At 48.5% G+C, this 23,264-nt stretch overlaps 1 protein-coding gene across 2 annotated transcripts in view; it reads right to left on the bottom strand.

Moving 5' to 3' along the window:
* PDE1A (phosphodiesterase 1A) overlaps window positions 1–23,264 on the bottom strand; it is a 557,427-nt gene that overhangs the window by 314,218 nt on the left and 219,945 nt on the right. The window lies entirely within an intron of this gene.

The raw sequence follows: 23,264 nt of genomic DNA, 5'->3' as shown, positions 1-23,264 counted from the left end.
GAAAATTGTCTTCTGGATTTCAAAACATTTTAGCCTGGTTTTCATGAATGACACAAGTGCTTGTGCTTTTTGAAGAGCAGAGTCTTTTCTACGCTTTGTTTTCCAAAGGACGATGTACGTATAATGTTGGTGAAAGGTAAATTGTGTTGGATATTCAAGCCCTCCCTGTTTCAGCATAGAGGGCGGGATGTATTAACATACATCTCTGCCCCTCGCTGCGCATCGCAGCGTTGTTGATCGCATATGTACTAACATACGCAATCAACATCGCAATGCGGTGATGGAGGCCCCCTGCGATACCTGTGAGGTGGTGTGCGGGAGGTCTCCATCACCTCCCAGGGGTGTCCACAATGCCCGCACGCCGGGAAGCAGCAGCAGGCTGTCCCCGGCACCCCCTCCTCCCGCCTGCAGCCGGAATGACCTCCGGCTGCGTTGCCCAGGGGGAGGAGGAGATTACCTTCCGGGTCCAGGCTGCCTGGAGGAAGGTATGCCAGGGTGGAGGGGGGTCAGCATCTGTGGCGGGGGGCGGCAGGGGGCAGCGAAAACCCAGCGGACAGGTCTTAGTACATTTGAACATGCAGTAAAAACCCCGAAAACGTGGGTTTTACCGCATATTTCCCTTAGTGCATCCCGCCCTAAGAATGTACCAGCCTAGAATTTTTATTTATGATGTAGTAATTCATCTTCCCAGACCTTAAAGTAATACCAGTTTGAAAATGTAAATATCTCTGTAGCAGGGATTAAGTCTTGTAGCCTGGATTTTGTATTGCTGACTCATAGGTTTGTTTGTTCCTCTGCAATTGAGTTATTCTTCAAATTGCTATTCTTGAGAGACAATTCCCCAATATATCTGACTGTCTGGTGAGCTTCCCCCTCTCCTAATTAGTGTCTATTCAGAGGAAGCATGTTTCTCCCAGTAGCTTTCAGTTTCCCATACCTGATTATAGTGGTTTGTATCTGTGATCACACATTGCAACTTCTACTGTCTTTTGTTAGCTGTATATTAAACTGGCTTGCCACTGACTTTGTTTCTTGATTACCCATGTACTGACTTATACATGTCTAACTACTTCCCATTCTTCCTGTACTTACTCTGGTAAATGGGCTCATACCAGCTGAAATGCAGTATTTTTTGGATTAGTTTCTATTAATTTTTATCACAAAGGTGGAACAATATTTGCTATTTTTTTACTGAAAAGTTGCTTGAATTTTGTCAAGTACAGTAAGTAGGGGAGCGAAGATGATAGACAGCAACTTTCAGGTCTTGCCTTAGAGTTTTAATGGATTAAGGTCTATGACTGGGCAACTATATGGGATGGCATAATTGGATAAGTGGCACTTCTGTGGGCAATATGCATACAGTAAGGGGCTCTACTACTGTGGACATTATGTATATAAGCAGCATTTACTACTGTGGGCATTATGTGTAAGGGGCACTACTACTGTTGGAATTGTGTATAAGGGGCACTACACCGAGCGTTGTGTGTCTTATTAGCAAATATAAAACACATTGAAGCGACAACACTACATTACACTGATCAATTTGATGTGCGACATTTGTACATTTGTATGCAACTGAGTCTGAATCTGTGTATAAAGGGCTCGGATGGGAGTGGCTGAGGCTTTACCTCACGCCAAGTTCTATTGTGCTTCATCTGCGACTTTGTATGGTACGTGTGTAAAACCAATTTCTGTGCCATTTAAATTGCAGCCTTGCATCTCTGGTACACTGGGAACGACTTTTCGCCGCACCTGGGATGCGAATAAGATGCAAAATTGAAAGTAAAATGCGTAACACTATTCTTCTTGGGGGTTCTCAGCCGTGTCGGGGGTCTCATGCTGTATGGTGTACGGACAGCCAGTAAGTGAGGACACATCTGAACACAATACACCTTCATTAATGAAAAGAAGTTTATGTTGGATGCATCATGGGAAGGACCGAGTGGGAAATAGAGATGTTAGTGTTATGCTAAAGCCAACCACCGACTTAACAAAAAAGAAAAAGAAAATTGTGAAGAAATACTACAATAATCTTTGTCACAGCAAATGCAGTAACTTCGACTGAAAGTAAACTCTAGAAGGAATGCAGAAATGACTTTTAGCCAAGTTTTAGATGGTTCTGGCCTATTTACAAGCTCTTACCTCCCATAATCAAGAAATCTAAGTGTTCTATTTAAAATAATAGTGAAGTTTGTGAACCTGCCCATTAGCCTTGCACCACCAATACTTACTCTTTCTTTGTGGGTTATGACTGCCGTACTTCATAGAAACATAGGTGCATGATTTAGCATTTACTATGTACAAAACCTATAAGAACTGAAGTGAAGTAAAAGGTATCCCTATAAACAAAACTAGGACTGACAAATTCAGGTGTGTTAATGTAATTAAGTGCATCAAACTGGTGTCGTTTAGAATAGTGTCAGCATAATAATTATACGTTCCCCCCCTGAGAGGGATCAGATACTTTCCAGCACCCTCTGCGGCGCATGTGTCACTCGGTGCATGTGCAGAAGGTCTCCAAGGTCCTAAACCCGGAAATCCTTCTATTGCAAAGGACAGCTCTTATTTGGAAAGCTGTCCTTTGTGATTTTCTTCCAGCATACGGCTTTAATAAACGATGTTGTGCTTGCACTTTGTGGCGGGATGCACCAAATTCAAAATGCGATATAAAATGCACCCCGCCCTAAGTGAGAAAAGGAGTGTGAAAAGACAAGTAATAGTAAATCCAAAGAATAGCCAGGGGTCTTTAGCCAAGCAAGTTAGTCACCTGAGAGCAAAGGATACGGAGACAGAGATAAAAGTTATGCTAGTGCCAGAGAGAAACTGGAAAATCAGGGGCAAAACACAGGTAGGTAAGCGAAAACGGGGCTGTTTCCTGGGATTTAGTTTTGCTTGGCCGAGGAGGGTAAAATAAAATCCTGGTAAGCTGCGGTGACCTGTCAGTGTCCCATGCCAGCCACAGCAGCGGCAGGCTAGGACTGCAGTGAGGGCGCTGCAGCCTGGGAGCCGGCACTCAGCACTATGACCCCCGGCAGGGAAGCTGAAGCAGCACCGCAGCCCCCCTTTTCCCCTGACCCCCAGTGGAGGAGCGGTCATGTGATTGGGGAACCAGAGGTCAGCGCTGCCCTGTCTGCACCGGGAGTTGTCAGGAGTCGGTACCGGGTACCGCGGTAATGTACTGTGGGTAATTGGATATCCCCAGGGGTTAAAGTGGGCCGGAACGGGGCGGAACTGCGTTCCGTCACCTCTAATTGCAGGCGGAACCAGTTCCGCCTCCGTCCGGCCACAGCATCAGGTCACGGCTGCATTGTAAAGTTTGCAGCGTCCGCCAGCCAATCCCGGCTCGCGGACCAGCTGCAGATCCAATTAAAAGAAGGGGCGGCTATTTCAAAAGCTGGCGTGAGCCAATCACGGCTCGCGGACCGCCAGCCAATGAGAAGCTGCCTAGTGGCAGTTTCTCATTGGCTAACAGTCCGCGATACGTGATTGGTGCGCAATCGGCGCTAGATTCAAAAGCGCAGCCCCTTCCCCTATACGGATACTGGGACCGGCAAATCTGTCTCCCCGCAGCACAGCGTAATGGGACCGCCGGAGCCCGTGACAGTGGGTCCCCCCGCACACATGCATAGGATCATAGGTGTGCGCACCCCCCACACGTGCCCTACATTTATTGCTGCACATTCCTGTGCCCTTCTCCTGCTGCGCCCGCCGTCAGGTCATGTGAGTGAGTGTGCTTTCTTTATCATTATTTAGGCATACATGTTTCTCCAGCGGCACACAATAAGGACAAGAGTTGGCTTTAGTCACTAAAGCCGACTCTTGTCCTTATTGAGTTCTGCTGGAGAAACATGAGATATATATATATGTTTACTTATTTAATGGTGAGCACTACTGGGGGCATTCTGTAAGCATGTGGGGCGGGCAATGTGAATAAGATTGTGCTACAGTGAGGCATTACTTTGAATTTGGGGTACTTTTGTGTGGCCACGCCCCTTCCTTATGAAACCACACCCTTTTTTGCGGCACGCGCGCCTACGGCGCGCGCTAAGGGGGAGGGGTTGTGGGGAAGATGAGTTCCCCCACCTCTCCAGGACCACTTTAAGCCCTGGATATCCCCATAGTGGGAGAGATGGTCACAGACCTAGAGAGGCGGCCTAAAGTAGTGCACTTCTATTCATCCAGCACACCTGTTTCATATGGCTGCAGCAGGAGACCGTCGACTGTATTTCACGGGTGGCACTTGATATGCCGACTGTTGGGATCTCGGCACTCAGCATACCGGCGACGGAATCCCGACAGCCGGCATAATGACAACTATTTTCCCTCTTGGGGTGTCCACGACACCACTGGAGGGAGAATAAATAGCATGGTGCATGTAGCGCGCCACCGTTCCCGCAGCATGGCGAGCACAGTGAGCCCGCAAGGGGCTCTTTCGCGCCCACCCTGCTGCCGGTATACCGGCGCCGGTATGCTGGGCCCCCGAGCGCCGGCATACCGTAGTAGACCCATATCTCACTACACAAACCCCATCTAGGCTTAGGACATCCAGACTGCAACCCCAGATAGGAGCCCCTGCCTTCCCAGCATAACGTCATCTCCAAAATCAGACAGTAGAGGTAGGAGGTGCATGCACCGGCCACAACTAACTTTTCCCACAGTACTAAAACTCTCATAATCCACAAGAGGAATATAATAGGTGTTATAGTACCTGGGTAACATCCCTACCCAGTGTTTGGGTGTTTTTTTCTAGCAACATAAGGAAAATGTAATAGAGTTGTGCCCATGTTGGAATACGTGGGTTTTTGTTCTACTGCGCAGTTTGCTGATTTTTATGGCACATTTGGGTGGAAGATATAAAAGTGTGGGTGTGTTTATACCAAGTCTTGATGGGACCGGAAGCCTGCGAGTACTATTACCCCTTTTACACAAAAATCCTGGATCCGACCTGGGATTTGGAACACGGGCCCTCATTCCGAGTTGTTCGCTCGCAAGCTGCTTTTAGCAGCATTGCACACGCTAAGCCGCCGCCTACTGGGAGTGAATCTTAGCTTATCAAAATTGCGAACGAAAGATTAGCAGAATTGCGAATAGACACTTCTTAGCAGTTTCTGAGTAGCTCCACACTTACTCGGCAACTGCGATCAGTTCAGTCAGTTTCGTTCCTGGTTTGACGTCACAAACACTCCCAGCGTTCGGCCAGACACTCCTCCGTTTCTCCAGCCACTCCCACGTTTTTCCCAGAAACGGTAGCGTTTTTTCGCACACACTCATAAAACGGCCTGTTTCCGCCCAGAAACACCCACTTCCTGTCAATCACATTACGATCACCAGAACGAAGAAAAAACCTCGTAATGCCGTGAGTAAAATACCTAACTGCATAGCAAATTTACTTGGCGCAGTCGCACTGCGGACATTGCGCATGCGCATTAGCGACTAATCGCTCCGTTGCGAGAAAAATATAACAAACGAACAACTCGGAATGACCCCCACGGTTCCAATCCGAGTTGGATCCAGGATTTACCCCGTTTACACGGTGGTGCCAACCCGGGATATTACCGGGTTGAGACCGTTCACACAGCACATGGGTTCAGTGTCTTTATGGGAAATCCGTATATTGGGACCCCCAGGCATCTGCACGTCACGCTGGGGGCAAGCCCAGCACTCTGGAAGCTGCTGCTGGGCTGCCCCCAGCCTCAGTCTGTGCGGTGAAGTGACGCAGAACTCACGAGCGCAGCATCCAGTCACCTTCACCCCGCTACCGCTGCTGTCTGCATAGTAGCGCAGACAGCAGCGAAGACAGCGTTTGCCCTGTACCCCAACCTCCCGACCACACGCAGGACGCTGCAGTTGGGAGGTAATTGCTGTAAGTGGGTCCTGGGTCGGATGACCGGGGTTACCCCTTTACACTGCTCCTTAAAACGGGTTCTTCCCATGTTGAACCCTGGTCGATATCCGGGTAGGATTCCCAGGAAAATCGACCCAGGTTTTTTTTTGTATTTTTTTTTGCACCTTTTAAACCGGCAGCCAACCAGGGTCGACTTGGTAATAACTAGTGATGAGCGGGTTCGGTTTCTCGGAAACCGAACCCCCCCGAACTTCACCCTTTTTACACGGGTCCGAGCCATACTCGGATTCTCCCGTATGGCTCGGGTAACCCGAGCGCGCCCGAACGTCATCATCCCGCTGTCGGATTCTCGCGAGATTCGGATTCTATATAAGCAGCCGCGCGTCGCCGCCATTTTCACTCGTGCTTTGGAAATGTTAGGGAGAGGACGTGGCTGGCGTCCTCTCCGTTATTGTTGAACTTGATTGTGCTGTGCACTATTGCTTAATTGTGGGGAGGGTTGGGGAGCAGCTGTATAATATAGGAGGAGTACAGTGCAGAGTTTTGCTGATCAGTGACCACCAGTATACGTTGTCTGCCTGAAAAACACTCCATATCTGTGCTCAGTGTGCTGCTTTATTGTGGGGACTGGGGACCACCAGTATAATTATAATATTATATAGGAGGAGTACAGTGCAGAGTTTTGCTGACCAGTGACCACCAGTATATAATATATAGCATTACGGTACGGAAGGCCACTGCTGTACCTACCTCTGTGTTGTCATTAAGTATACTATCCATCTACATTCTATACCTGTGGTGCATTTTAGTTTTGCAGTTTGCTGACACAGTGACCACCAGTATACTATATATAGCAGTACGGAAGGCCACTGCTGTACCTACCTCTGTGTCATCATTAAGTATACTATCCATCTACATTCTATACCTGTGGTGCATTTTAGTTTTGCAGTTTGCTGACACAGTGACCACCAGTATACTATATATAATAGCAGTACGGTACGGAAGGCCACTGCTGTACCTACCTCTGTGTCGTCATTAAGTATACTATCCATCTACATTCTATACCTGTGGTGCATTTTAGTTTTGCAGTTTGCTGACACAGTGACCACCAGTATACTATATATAGCAGTACGGAAGGCCACTGCTGTACCTACCTCTGTGTCGTCATTAAGTATACTATCCATCTACATTCTATACCTGTGGTGCATTTTAGTTTTGCAGTTTGCTGACACAGTGACCACCAGTATACTATATATAATAGCAGTACGGTACGGAAGGCCACTGCTGTACCTACCTCTGTGTCGTCATTAAGTATACTATCCATCTACATTCTATACCTGTGGTGCATTTTAGTTTTGCAGTTTGCTGACACAGTGACCACCAGTATACTATATATAGCAGTACGGAAGGCCACTGCTGTACCTACCTCTGTGTCGTCATTAAGTATACTATCCATCTACATTCTATACCTGTGGTGCATTTTAGTTTTGCAGTTTGCTGACACAGTGACCACCAGTATACTATATATAATAGCAGTACGGTACGGAAGGCCACTGCTGTACCTACCTCTGTGTCGTCATTAAGTATACTATCCATCTACATTCTATACCTGTGGTGCATTTTAGTTTTGCAGTTTGCTGACACAGTGACCACCAGTATACTATATATAGCAGTACGGAAGGCCACTGCTGTACCTACCTCTGTGTCGTCATTAAGTATACTATCCATCTACATTCTACCTGTGGTGCATTTTAGTTTTGCAGTTTGCTGACACAGTGACCACCAGTATACTATATATAGCAGTACGGAAGGCCACTGCTGTACCTACCTCTGTGTCGTCATTAAGTATACTATCCATCTACATTCTATACCTGTGGTGCATTTTAGTTTTGCAGTTTGCTGACACAGTGACCACCAGTATACTATATATAATAGCAGTACGGTACGGAAGGCCACTGCTGTACCTACCTCTGTGTCGTCATTAAGTATACTATCCATCTACATTCTATACATGTGGTGCATTTTAGTTTTGCAGTTTGCTGACACAGTGACCACCAGTATACTATATATAATAGCAGTACGGTACGGAAGGCCACTGCTGTACCTACCTCTGTGTCGTCATTAAGTATACTATCCATCTACATTCTATACCTGTGGTGCATTTTAGTTTTGCAGTTTGCTGACACAGTGACCACCAGTATCTCCTATATAATAGCCCAGATCTGTGACTTTGTGATTCATTTGCTAATGCTGGGCGGAGTCACAACAGTGGGCAGAGTTAGTCAAATAAGTCACAGATCTGGCCAAATCTACAGGAGACTAGGAGCAGAAGCAGATAGTATGGGCATGGCACAGGCAGGGGTGCATACCTCCCAGCTTTCTGCAGGAGCTTTCTTCAGACAGAAGGAGGGACACACACTCGGCGAAAAGGGGGCGTGGCTTCACGGGAGGGCCCCGTTTTCGTCAATGAGGGGGCATGCCCAGCGCTCTGTGAGCTGCTGGCATGCCCCCAGGGGCTGATTATGAGTCCGGGGGGGCCAGGGCACTTGAGACAGGGGAGCCCTATCTCATTGCTGTGCCTGCTGTGGGTTGGGGGCGTGGTCTAATCGTGGGACGCGAGGCCACGCCCCCTTACGCAAATTCCGTTGTTGTTTTTTTAAATGGAATTTTGGCCCCTCAGCTAGGGGTAAATCCAGAGGAGGTGGTCGCTCCCACCTACACACCCGCACAGGCAGAAGAAAGCAGGGAGACTGCTGCCTCCCTGCAACACAACAGACCTGCCAACACGCAGCAGCGTGTGCTGACAGTAGCACAATGCTGCCGTTGTTGCTGGCAGGACGGGGGGGGGGGGCTTCTGAGCTGGGACAGAGCTACTCAAGCCGGGGGACCCCCTAAAACTGTGGGGCCAACGGTACGTACCCCCTGCCCTCCCCCCTTCCTTAATCCGGCTCTGCTGCTGGAACCCCCCCTTAATCCATACCCCCTGATGCCCCCTCTCCCTCTGTCTCCACTATTCACCGCTGCTCTGCTAAGCAGAACAGCGAGTACAGGAGCTTTCCAACTGACCCCCCCGTTACCGCGGGACACTGCGACCCGCGGGTGGGACAGCGGGACAGACCCAAAAAAATGGGACTGTCCCGCGAAAATCGGGACATTTGGGAGGTATGGGGGTGTGTGAGGGGGTATGCCGTACAGACAGACGGGCACCGGCTCACTGTGTGCTTGACCCCCCCCCCCCCTCTCTGGCGCGGAGGAGCGTCACTTTCTGGCACACTCCACACTTCTTAGCTGCAGTTTTGTGGGGCACCTGCCGCTGTGCAGGTTCCGTACTGCCTCTGTTATCTCCAGCCCCGGCAACCCCACCGCTAGCTGCAGCGCTGCCACCCACAGTGAGGTGCGCCCAGCTCCTTCACACACTTTAGCTGGCGGGTAACGCTGCAGAAGTCCGAGCTGCTTGCAGGCTCCGACCCCCTCCTCCCTCCAGCCGCAGCATCTCCTGGGGGCTAACCAGTCACTCCCAGTCTCCCCTTACCACAGTGCCCGGCAGCTGCGCGAGGTCTGCGGTGTGTGACTGAGGAGGGGGGGAGGGATGCGGACGGGCAGAGGAAGCAGGACTCCAGCCTAAGAGAGTCAGCCATGCCAAGTCTCCACCAGCAGCAGATCCCAACAGGTTGGAGTGGAACAGCAGCAGCCAGCAGCAGTGACTCCGGTAAGACACATCTGTCTGTCACCACTGTTTTGTCCCTAATACCAATCTCTCCCGTGCCCTGTGTTCTGTCATGTCCCTGTCACCCCTGGCCTTGCCCTGCCACCCTTATCCTGGCCCTTTCACCCTTATCCTGGCCCTGTCACCCTTATCCTGGCCCTGTCACCCTTATCCTGGCCCTTTCACCCTTATGCTGGCCCTGTCACCCTTATGCTGGCCCTGTCACCCTTATGCTGGCCCTGTTACCCTTATGCTGGCCCTGTTACCCCTATCCTGGCCCTGTTACCCCTGTGCTTGTCCTGTCAACCCCATACTGGCCCTGTCACCCCTGTCCTGTTCCTGTCACCCCTATCCTGTCCCTTTCATTTCTGTCCTGGCCCCGTCGCCCCTGTCCTGGCCCCGTCACCCCTTTTCTGACCCTGTCACCCCTGTCCTGGCCCCGTCAACCCTGTTCTGACCCTGTCACCCCTGTCCTGGCCCTGTTACTGCATACCCTCCAACTACCTTTTTGGCAGGTACAGTACCCGCAGCGCCTCCAGACCTCTCCCCTATGCACCACACCTCCACACCTTCCCCTCCACCCCTTCCCCACACGCTGTGCCTCCAGACCCCATACACCTCCCGCGGCTCCCACTCCTCCGCCCCTTCACCACCCACAGCACCTCCAGGCCCCCTCCACCATCCACCCCCTTTATATGTCTCCCCCCACACCTGCCCCCCTCCACCCGCAGCATCTGCAGACACCCTCCTCCATCCGCGGTCCCCCCCTCACCCACCCCTCCCCCACCAATGGCACCACCGCACCTGCCCCTCCACCACCAGCAGCACCTCCGGACCTCCTTCCCTATGCGCCGCACCACCCGTACCTGCCACCCCTACCCTGGCCTGTCACCCCTATCCTGTCCCTTTCATTTCTGTCCTGGCCCCGTCGCCCCTGACCTGGCCCCGTCACCCCTTTTCTGACCCTGTCACCCCTGTCCTGGCCCCGTCAACCCTGTTCTGACCCTGTCACCCCTGTCCTGGCCCTGTTACTGCATACCCTCCAACTACCTTTTTGGCAGGTACAGTACCCGCAGCGCCTCCAGACCTCTCCCCAATGCACCACACCTCCACACCTTCCCCTCCACCCCTCCCCCACACGCTGTGCCTCCAGACCCCATACACCTCCCGCGGCTCCCACTCCTCCGCCCCTTCACCACCCACAGCACCTCCAGGCCCCCTCCACCATCCACCCCCTTTATATGTCTCCCCCCACACCTGCCCCCCTCCACCCGTAGCATCTGCAGACACCCTCCTCCATCCGCGGTCCCCCCCTCACCCACCCCTCCCCCACCAATGGCACCACCGCACCTACCCCTCCACCACCAGCAGCACCTCCGGACCTCCTTCCCTATGCGCCGCACCACCCGTACCTGCCCCTCCCCTACCCATGGCGCCTGCGGACCCCTACCCCACCCCCGGCACTCCCGCCCCTTCCCATCCCACAGCACCTCCGGAACCCTTCACCCATCCACAACATCCCCACACCTGCCCCTCTCCCACCCATGGCACCCCTGCCCCTCCCCCACCTGCAGTGCCTCTGGACCCCTCCCCAATCTGCATCCCCACTCCTCTGCCCCTCCCCCACCCGCAGCACCTCCCGACTCTTCCCCATCCGGGCCCCACCCCCACTTCTGCCCCCCCTCCACCTGCAGCATCTACAGACACCATCCGCAGTCCCCCCGCACCCGCTACATTCTGTAAATCGTGCCCTGCAGGTGCTGTTCACGCCGTCGCAAGGGGCTGCACCTCCTTCACCATCGCACGCCCTTTCATTGTGCAATATTTAACCACTAACAAAGGAATGCAGGTAATACTTTATATAATACAAATATTGAACCCCAGAAAGGCATGCAAGGGTTAAGGGGGCGTAGCCCCTTGCGACGGTGTGAAGAAGCACCTAGTACTATATATAGCAGTACGGAAGGCCACTGCTGTACCTACCTCTGTGTCGTCATTAAGTATACTATCCATCTACATTCTATACCTGTGGTGCATTTTAGTTTTGCAGTTTGCTGACAGTGACCACCAGTATACTATATATAGCAGTACGGAAGGCCACTGCTGTACCTACCTCTGTGTCGTCATTAAGTATACTATCCATCTACATTCTATACCTGTGGTGCATTTTAGTTTTGCAGTTTGCTGACACAGTGACCACCAGTATACTATATATAATAGCAGTACGGTACGGAAGGCCACTGCTGTACCTACCTCTGTGTCGTCATTAAGTATACTATCCATCTACATTCTATACCTGTGGTGCATTTTAGTTTTGCAGTTTGCTGACACAGTGACCACCAGTATACTATATATAGCAGTACGGAAGGCCACTGCTGTACCTACCTCTGTGTCGTCATTAAGTATACTATCCATCTACATTCTATACCTGTGGTGCGCCTCTTTTTTTCTTTGCATCATGTGCTGTTTGGGGACAATTTTTTTGAAGTGCCATCCTGTCTGACACTGCAGTGCCACTCCTAGATGGGCCAGGTGTTTGTGTCGGCCACTTGTGTCGCTTAGCTTAGTCACACAGCGACCTTGCTGCGCCTCTTTTTTTATTTGCATCATGTGCTGTTTGGGGACTATTTTTTTAAGTGCCATCCTGTCTGACACTGTAGTGTCATTTCTAGATGGGCCAGGTGTTTGTGTCGGCCACTTGTGTCGCTTAGCTTAGTCACACAGCGACCTTGGTGCGCCTCTTTTTGTCTTTGCATCATGTGCTGTTTGGGGACTATTTTTTTAAGTGCCATCCTGTCTGACACTGCAGTGCCACTCCTAGATGGGCCAGGTGTTTGTGTCGGTTACTTGTGTCGCTTAGCTTAGTCACACAGCGACCTTGGTGCGCCTCTTTTTTTCTTTGCATCATGTGCTGTTTGGGGACTATTTTTTTGAAGTGCCATCCTGTCTGACACTGCAGTGCCACTCCTAGGTGGGCCAGGTGTTTGTGTCGGCCACTTGTGTCGCTTAGCTTAGTAACACAGCGACCTTGGTGCGCCTCTTTTTTTCTTTGCATCATGTGCTGTTTGGGGACTATTTTTTTAAGTGCCATCCTGTCTGACACTGCAGTGCCACTCCTAGATGGGCCAGGTGTTTGTGTCGGCCACTTGTGTCGCTTAGCTTAGTCACACAGCGACCTTGGTGCGCCTCTTTTTTTCTTTGCATCATGTGCTGTTTGGGGACTATTTTTTTGAAGTGCCATCCTGCCTGACTCTGCAGTGCCACTCCTAGATGGGCCAGGTGTTTGTGTCGGCCACTTGTGTCGCTTAGCTTTGTCACACAGCGACCTTGGTGCTCCTCTTTTTTTCTTTGCATCATGTGCTGTTTGGGGACTATTTTTTTGAAGGGCCATCCTGCCTGACACTGCAGTGCCACTCCTAGATGGGCCAGGTGTTTGTGTCGGTCACTTGTGTCGCTTAGCTTAGCCATCAAGCCTCGGTGTAAATTTTAGGACTAAAAATAATATTGTGAGGTGTGAGGTGTTCAGAATAGACTGGAAATGAGTGGAAATTATGGTTATTGAGGTTAATAAAACTATGGGATCAAAATGACCCCCAAATTCTATGATTTAAGCTGTTTTTTAGGGTTTTTTGTAAAAAACACCCGAATCCAAAACACACCCGAATCCGCCCAAAAAATTTCGGTGAGGTTTTGCCAAAACGCGTCAGAGTCCAAAACACGGCCGCGGAACCGAATCCAAAACCAAAACACAAAACCCGAAAAATGTCCGGTGCACATTACTAGTAATAATAACCCGGGTTTTTGGCTAGGTAAAAAAAGGGGGTATCAATGGTCTAACAGAAAAATGAATAAAGCAACAATTACAACCAGAAGCGGTTTCTCCATGGAACTCTTGATACTATTCCCCTCCACTGTCATAGCATGAGTATGAAATTGCTTTACATTTACATTACAAATTTTTTTTTAAAACACTATAATTTAATATGTAAATCCATTATTTTGAATTCTTTGTACCACGATTCTGTTCACCTAGCCTTCCAAATGTGTGATGCTTTCACGCGTCTGCAGTGATGGGGGAGGGGGGGGGGGGAATAGGGCCTGGCATGCGGGGTGGACTAGCCCTGTGCTGGGTGTGTGTCCCCGCATGCCTAAGATTTTGACATTGTACATGTTTACCCTTTGCATAGTGTCCTGTATACTGCATACTGGTTTTCATATACTCATGCAATGACTGAATCTGTTTCAAACAAAGAACACAAGTTCTGTTAAATATCCACTTTTGATTAAAAAAAAAAAAAATCTAAATATTCATGTAACAGCCATAAATGTTACCATTAGTGTTAAAGCAATAGAAACAGTTCCGCATTAAAGCAGCTATGTCCTTGTAGGTTAATAACTGTACAACATGTTTCACAACCGCCTGACACAAACCACTTTTGTCTGGATCCTAACAATGCTAATGATAGCGTGGTTTTGCATTAACTAGTGCAGCAATACCACGCCACCTTTACAGCCTAATGTATTCCGAGAGGGAGATTATCAAAGCAAACTGGCCAGAAACAGGCAATAACCCTCAGAGACTGTGGGGTAGATGCACCAAGACTTGGAGAGTGATAAAGTGGACAGAGATAAAGTACCAACCAACCAGCTCCTAATTGTCATTTTTCAAACACAGCCTGTAACATGGCAACTAGGTGCTGTTTGGCTGGTACTTTATCTCCCTCCACTGTGCTACTACCCATGGCTTAGTACATCAGCCCCCCCTCCCCGTATATCCCCTGTATATCAGAGCAGTCTGAAGTCCTTTGCGGAGTGCCAGGAGCCCTGTAGGATACTAAAAGCATTGACAGGCAGAGGCGGTCGCGGGGCGAGAGGGGGCGTTCCAACGGCATTAGAACTCCATTGGCGGGGCCCAGTCCAGACAACACAGGCGTGTCTGGACTGTTGCGGGGCTGGGCAGTGGCGGCAGCGTGACATCACGCAGCCGCTGCGACCCGGGACGCGGCGGGTAGCCCCCCTGCCAGCGCACAGGAGTTATGCAGGTAGGGAGCTACTCGCCGGGTGCAAAAGCATCGCCACCGTGCAATGCTTTTGTACCTGTGCGGAGGGGGGGGGCAGACATGTGGGGTGGACTAGCCCTGTACTGGGCATCCCCCCGCAAGTCTGAGAAACTGATCATAGATGTGCAAAATTTAGCACATCTATGATCAGATCTGAATCACCCCCATAGTGAGCTTGTACACCTACTCAGTACTACTGGAAAAATTACCCAAGTGATAATATAATTTAACCCAGCCATGCTTTTTAAGGTTATCAAACCTAGAGCTGTGAATAATAAATTAGGAATACATGTTACACTATATAATGTACTTCTGACCTTAGAACTAGTATAGTAAAATAATATTTAAATGATACATCAGTTCTTGATATTGTTTTATGATTCATTTTTACAAACTACCACTTACCTAATAAATGAGTCAGAAACCCGTGGCTTAATATGTCTTACAGTAAGGTGCACGATATTATCCTGCGCCCCCTCACGTCCCAACACTGCTCCTTACACCCATCACACGCACACACACGTCTGACACATGCTGCATGGGATTCTGGGGTACCAAATATCTGCCCCTTCCGAGTTGTTCGCTCGTTGCCGATTTTCGCTATGCTGCGATTTGTTGCAAATTGCGCATGCGCAAGGCACGCAGGGCGCATGCGCTTAGTTATTTAACACAAAACTTAGCAGTTTTGCTGTGGCTTCTGCGGCATTTTTCAGTCGCACTGCTGTTCGGTAAATGATCGACAGGAAAGGGGCATTTCTGGGCGGCAACTCAGCGTTTTCCCGGCGTTTGCAAAAAAACGCAGGCGTGTCAGGGAAAAACGCAGGAGTGTCTGGAGAAACGGGGGGAGTGGCTGGCCGAACGCAGGGCGTGTTTGTGACGTCAAATCAGGAACTAAACGGACTGAGCTGATCGCAATCTGTGAGTAGGTCTGGAGCTACTCAGAAACTGCTAAGAATTATTTATTAGCAGTTCTGCTAATCTTTCGTTCGCTATTCTGCTAAGCTCAGATACACTCCCAGTAGGCGGCGGCCTAGCGTGTGCAATACTGCTAAAAGCAGCTAGCGAGCGAACAACTCGGAATGAGGGCCCTTGCCCCATGCATTCTTCGCTCACGTTGATTCCGCATAATAATGCTGACTAGCCTAGGGATGGCATTTACAATAACCATCGGAACTGTTGTAGAGGAAACCACCACTGGCTGACTAGCAATAAGGCTGGTTGTGCACTTAGGGGGTCATTCCGACCCGATCGCTCGCTGCAGTTTGTCGCACCGCAGCGATCGGGTCGGAACTGTGCGGCGCCGGCGCATGGCAGTCGTCGGTGCCCAGCGATCGCCTCTGAGACAGAGGCGGTCGCTGGGCGGGTGGGGGGGCTGAATGGCGGCGTTAAGCCGCCGTTTAGTAGGTGCGGTCCGGACCATTGGGGGGAGGGGGGTGCGGCGTGGCGGTTGTGTGACGTATCGCGCAGCTGCTGCGGCCAGCGGCAGCGAGACACAACTCCCGGCCAGCCGCAGGAGCTGCGCTGGCCGGGAGTTACTCCACAGATACAAAGGCATCGTCTCTGTGCGATGCTTTTGTATTTGTGCAGGGGGGGCCGGCACTGACATGCTGGGCGGACTAGCCCTGTGCTGGGCACCCCCCCCCCCCCCCCCGCATGTCTGAGTTTACGATCGTAGCTGTGCTAAATTTAGCACAGCTACGATCAACTCGGAATGACCCCCAAAGAGCAGGAGGAGTTAGCCATCTTTAAATTATTATGCCTCTTCTCCTTCCTGATCCCCACTTCCCGCTCCTGCTTCTGCTCACAAGCTCTGTAACACTCTCCCGATAAGCAGTGGTGGATTTCCCACTAGGCAAATGAGGCACGTGCCTAAGGGCGGCACTTGCTAAGGGGCAGCACACAAGGCTGAAGAGGCCAGATGATTATTATTATTTTTTTGTCATTACGACTTACTTTTATAATATTTTATTTTGCAACTGATGGGAGTCGGGCACTGGGCAGAAATTGTGGTTCAGGAGCTGGTGGTGGTGTGAGTTTGGGGCTACTTTGGTGGCCTCAAGGCATCCGGACTGGCCCCACAATGATGGGAGCAGTGACGTGATTGGGGGAGAAGGGAGGCGGCGGCCAATACTGTGCCTAGTGGCGGTCTGACCCCTAAGTCCGCCCCTGCCGATAAGACGTACACATGGCCTCCTAGAGGTAAACATGCCCTCCAATCTCATTCCTACATACAAGACTACAAACCATCTCCTAACTCTCCAGCTTCTGCATTCTCCAACTCTGATTCCCAGTCCCTCCTTTGTCCACCCATATTCCCTCTAGAATATAAGATCTTGAGAGCAGAGCCTACTATCCTTTCATTTACATAATTATTTAGTCTGCAGGGTGTAATTATTATTGATACATAATTTGCAAATTTGTGAACTTGGCCATAACTGTTTAACTTGGTCAACTTTGCAGTTATTATTTTCAGATCTCTTTGATTTGAACAGTGGAAAAAAAAATAATTTTCATTGTTTATTTACTAAACTTTATACGTTGCTGGCTCAGTGAAAACAGGATCATTGCTGAGATCTATGGGGGGTGTTACCCATTAACACTACAGGTTTCGCCACCATAAGAATTAGTGTCAGAGTTCCAGCGGAGTTCAATCACTGTACACCGTTGTGTTATAAACAGGGACAGAGTTGTATGTGTCCTGTGAGTGTTATTTATTCTACAGATTTTGGAAAACACAGGATGAAATTGTGAGTTAATTCACTTGGAGAAAATCTGTGTAATCCAGACGAATTTCAGAATGGACCACACTGGCTCGCCCATCTTTAGCGATTCCTATGCAGTATTATTCAAAAGCACTTATGCCTTAATGACAAACTAATATTTCAGCGTACGGAGCAGTGAACGCAACGTGTAAAGCTTTCTATAATTTGTATGTTTTATTTTGTTATGTTAAGTACAGCTCTAAACATCTGCACATAAAAGTTAACGATGAAGCAGAAATTATACAGCAGAACAGGTTCCCACTACATCCTCCTGCAATTACTGCTCTCTAAAGATAAGATAAGATTTTCTTAATCATATATACTGTACCATGGAGGAAGATTGAGTTTGTTATGCTCTCAATGTATTTTTAGCACTTGTGGTAACTATTATAATTTATTATAATAAGTAGCTACAACAATGAAACACAACTTCCACTTTCTTCTGTAGATCAATAGCGATGAAATTCTCTGCTTCATTCCAAGATAACTTACGTCAGCAAATATAGAAATTCCTACTGTTCTGTTACTATAGTAAACTGTATCTGTGATAATATTCGGGAAGTTGCTAAGTAGCAGTAGCAACACAGGGCCTAGTTCACAGATGGGTGCTATAGCACAGCTGTGTAATATTACGCAAAAGCTGCAAGAGGCGTCTTAGGTGAAAATACGCCCACTGCTGGCCTGATCCGATGCTGCATCTGTGGACACAGACGTGGGATCCAGAGCCGGATTAAGGGGGGGGGGTCCTAGGGGTAAGTACCCCGGGCCCCGCTTTCTAAAAGGCCCCCCCGATAGCCGGCACAGTTCGGATGCTGACCTGGGCAGAAGTGCCTAGGGCTCCTTCAATCCACTCACAGGAGAAAGACCCACACGCTGACCACCGCGGCCCGCACATTGCTGCACGGATTGGGGTTATCACTGTCTACACCCGGTAGCGCCCAGGAGAGAGGCCCTCGAGCTGCACCGACCACAGCTCCCTGCACCCGGCAGCACCACGGCTGCAATCCAGCAAGGCCCCGCGCTGACCTCCGTATCCTGCAGCCCTGCTCATCTGGCTGCTGACTACCTGGCATGCTGCCGCAGTGGCAGCCCGGAATCTCCCAGATGCCCCGGAGGTATAATCGGACTTGCGCTGGTGCGGACTGGAGGGGGGCTCCCTGTGTTAGGTGCCCTGGGCCCCCCAAAGGCTTAATCTAAAAACTGTGTGATTATCGGACATCAGATTAATCCTTACGCAGCCATGGCCAGAGAAGCTGCGCCCAAGGCTGACAAGTCCCCGTTTTATGGAACGCTCCTCATCGCCACCCCCAAATGCCAACAGCATGTCAATCACGCTGGGCCTTTGGGGCACTGCGACTGACATAGAGAAACAAATCTGCATGTGTATCTCTGAAGGTCCTCAGTTCAGAAGCCTATTGGCCGTATGGGCAAAATGATCCGAAAGAAGATTTTTCATTGCAAAAGATTTTCATCAATGAGATATTTATTATTAATCTCAAATGGATTCACATTCTGTATACCTACCACCTGTCACAATCATGGAAAGCAGGAATAGCACTTGATCTTTCGCCATATTACTTCACTATCCAATTTACGACTGTAAAAAATTTGTCCAAAGAAATATCTTTTCAGTCTATATCATCATGATCAAAGTTTACTTATAAGGTGTCACAAGTTATGCAGCGCTGGACCGACAAGGAAACACAGGATAAAATAAATAAAATAAAAGACTTGCGTACACATGAGAACAGCTGCACGTCAGCACAGGACAAATGCAACTTCTCAGACTATGCCACAGATTTATCAAGCCTTGGAGAGTGATAAATTGTACTTTGATAAAGTACCAACCAATCAGCTCCCAGCTGTTATTTTACAAGATATGTTTGAAAAATGACAGTTAGGAGCTGATTGGCTGGTACTTTATCACTGTGTAATTTATAACTCTTCAAGGCTTGATAAATCTGGGCATAGGTATTATCATCATAGCGTATGCAATCAGAGCATGTGCAAAATATACAGATCATGTAACTTATATTTTATACAGTTTAGAACAGTATTGTTTGTAATGCTGTGAGCAGGGCCCTCCTATTCCTTTGTCAGCCTTATAAACTTAATCTCATTTTATTATTGTGTTTGTATCCCATTGTAAAGCACTATGGAACATGTCAGAACTTAATTATGATAATAATAATAATAATAATAATAATAATAATAATAACAACTAGCTGATGTGCCCTGCTTCTACCGGGCAGAGGTTTGCTGGGCGGAACATTTTACCCCTTTTCACCCCCTTAGAAGTCCAATTTCGAAAAACCCCTGCTTAGTGGGTGGTTGCAAATAACAGTTTCCAGACCACCCAGCAGGTGCACAGAGAGACTTCACCAACTGTCACATTTTCCAGAGCACAATGGTGATGCATTGTAAATGACAAGCGAACGTCTTGCCACATATCTCCGAAAGTGAAGCAACCAACTACAATGACAATATTTTTTGTGCAAATCTACAGACCAACGGCCTACTTCAAGGTTGATTGCAAAAGCAAAATCTTCCTCTAATGGGCAATTTAGATTTCAGTTTGAACACATCCAACCCAAATCTAGCTCACTCTGCACATGTTATATCTGCCCCCCCCCCCCACCCTGTGTGGGTGTAGTATGTTGTGCCGGCGGTCGGGCTCCTGGCAACCAGCATACCGGCGCCAGAATCCCGCCCGTTGGCATACCGACAGCTGGGCAAGCGCAAATGAGCCCCTTGCAGGCTCGCTGCGCTTGCAATGCTGCGGGCACGGTGGCGCGCTAAGCGAGCCACGCTCTCTATTCTCCCTCCAGGGGGGTCGTGGACCCCCAAGAGGGAGAAGAACTGTTGGTATGCTGGCGGTCGGGATTCCGGCGCCAATATGTTGGTCGCCGGGAGCCCGACCGCCGGCAAAGTGAAGACCACCCCCCTGCAGTGCACATGGTTTTGCCCATTAGATGAAGATTTTGCTTTTGCAATCAACTTTGAATCATGCCTAAGGGGTACATTTACTAAGCAGTGATAAGAGCGGAGAAGTGAGCCAGTGGAGAAATTTCCCCATCAACCAATCAGCAGCTCTGTATCATTTTATAGTATGCAAATTATAGATGTTACTTAAGTGCTGATTGGTTGCCATGGGCAACTTCTCCACTGGCTCACTTCTCTGCTCTTATCACTGCTTAGTAAATGTACCCCTAAGACCTTTAATTTGGCGTTTGATGTGCCCTGCTCAGATATCAGCATCATAAAAATATGTCACTCATAAAAGTCATCCTAATGCTATTAATATATAGATGATGATGATGATGATGATGATGATAATAATAATAATAATCTAAATAAAGATCTTTTCACATTATGAATGTTATTCATTCAAAAAATGCACCTTCCTCCATGAATATGACTGTGTATAAGGGTCATATGCTCATTATTATAAATTATGCAAAGGCACAATAGGGGCCATATACTGTATGGAAATTGTCGTACAGTAAGCTATAAGGAAAAAGGGATGTTGTTTGTTTTTCATTGCAACCAATCTGATTGAAATAGACTACATCAATTGCAATTTTGTAAAGCAAATGTCTGGTTGCTAAGGGTGATAGCACATTCTCTTTACAGTCACCATAGAAACCGTATTAAAAAATGCAGAGGTTCTCAAACGCAGTCCTCAAGGAACCCCCAACAGTCCAGGTTCTAAGTTTATGCATGCTTGGCCAGAGGTGTCTTAATTAGCACCTAAGTCAATTTGATTTAACCATCTGTACTGAGCCACGGATATACCTTAAAGCTGGACCATTGGGGTGCCTTGTGGATCTTGTTTGAGAATCTCTGCCATAATGTACGCTTGTATGCATCAATGCAATGGCAGAGCTAGTGTTCTGTAACATAAATTATCAAGTGCATGCATATGTTATCTATTGTAACTGCAGGTATCTTCTTGATAACCTGGGAAGAGGGATTAATAACCTTGCTACTGTGTAATGGCGATAACTAAGTTAGCCAGTTGTTATATACTATTATGATACCTCCCAACTTCTTCGTGCCCCAAGGAGGGATATCTTTGCACGCCGAAGCTGCGCGCCCGTAATTAGGTGGTGTGGCCTCCGGCTAGGGGCATATAACAGTGAGCTGCTGGCCATGCCCCCTGTCCCTCTCTGCCGGGAAATAGACGCTGTGTGCATGCGCACAGCACCTAGTCATCTCTGCTCAGAGCAGTGAGTGACATGGGGGATCTCCCAACTGTTCCCCCAACCACCACCACCAAGGGACCTTGCGACCTGCAGGTGGGACAGCAGGACAGACCATGAAAAACGGGACTGTTCCGCCAAAATCAGGACAGTTGGGAGGCATGTTATGTAAGGTTTATAAGGGCACATTATAATATGTGTTGTCTGTCACCTACTTTTTAAACTTTTTTGACTGTCCAATGTCCAAAAATGAATAGGAATTTCATAAAAGAATTGTTTCTTCCCCCTTACGTGTGTTTTATAAATAGTAATAACACCTATTGTACTTTGCTTATATTTTCCTTTTACTCTGTGTCTGACCTTACAGTATCTTCTAAAAAAATAGGCCTTTACCTATATAGCAACCAACTTGGTAAAATAGTTGGACGTGCCCATGATCAACCCAAGTTCCCAACTTTATGACTGAGAAATGCCATGCACTGACCAAGCTAAGCACTTCAGCTTAAGCAGGGACACCAAGAGGGGGCTGGTAGGTATTACCCGGGTCTCTGTATGGGCTGGGAGTGGAGGAGAGGAGTAACCGCTCCCTCTGTGATGCCATGACCAAGACCCCTTGTATGTTTCACTGAGGCTCGTACCTTTGGTAACTACCAAATGAGTAGCTCAGCCACACCCCATCCTGTGCACACCATGCCTTCATCACTCACCGGAAGTATCAGTGGCCCTTGGCTCATGCACCCACGACACCCACAGTACTCAATCTTATGTTTATCAATTATATCTCACAATTATAGTGTGTCCCATGAAGGAAAGCACACCCATGCTATAAAAGGTCACACTCCCGTCTACACATTAGAACTGTTTTACTTAACTTGTATAATCAATATCATTCAAATATAATATATATGCAAAACAGCAAACAATTGAGACCGTTACATCACTGTGCCGTTATAAATGACTTACAACATGACATGTCAATTCACACGGAGAACTAACATATACCAATTATGTCCACATAAGACTTATCATTTTTTTGGCGGAGTGCTCCGTGAAAAACTTGGCTATATTTGTATAATGATGATCTGTGAACAGATTTGTTTAAGTAAAGGCCACATTCAATTTAAAACTTGCTGAACGTATTATTCTATTAATAACACAAATCACTCATCATTTTATAAACCAAAGTACACATTTAACTTGCAGCAACACAGAACAATGCAGGGGCAAACGCAGGATTTCTGGAGGGGGGTTTCCAAATGATTGATTTTAGAGCAATTGTCAACAGCCCATGAAGGGTGCATTATTACCATGTAGCAAGCTATAGGGGTGTATTCAATACCTGTCAGAAACTGCCGTCTTGTCGGAAAGATGGCAGCTTCCGACAGGTTTAGGTCGGAAGGGCTTCCAACCTATTCAATGCCGGCTGATTTTTTTCCGACAAGTCGGGAATTCAGGACTTGTCGGAAACTAGGTGTATTGTCAGAATCCACATTGGCTGTCGGAAGCCCGGCCAAACCCTACAGGTTTTAGCCCCGTTTCAGGCAATGTCAATCCGACTTTAAAGAAAGTCAGATTGCTATTGTTGGGAACGGGCCAAACCTGTTGGGTTTGGAGTGGCATTGAATACTGACTGGAAAGGATCCAACAGGTATTGAATATATCCCATAGTCTGCCCCAAACAAAGTGACC

The sequence above is a fragment of the Pseudophryne corroboree genome, chromosome 7 (genome assembly GCF_028390025.1).
Source record: "Pseudophryne corroboree isolate aPseCor3 chromosome 7, aPseCor3.hap2, whole genome shotgun sequence".
NCBI classification, from domain to species: domain Eukaryota; kingdom Metazoa; phylum Chordata; class Amphibia; order Anura; family Myobatrachidae; genus Pseudophryne; species Pseudophryne corroboree.
Note: the sequence above shows the minus strand (reverse complement) of the source record. Positions and strands in the feature narration are given on the sequence as shown.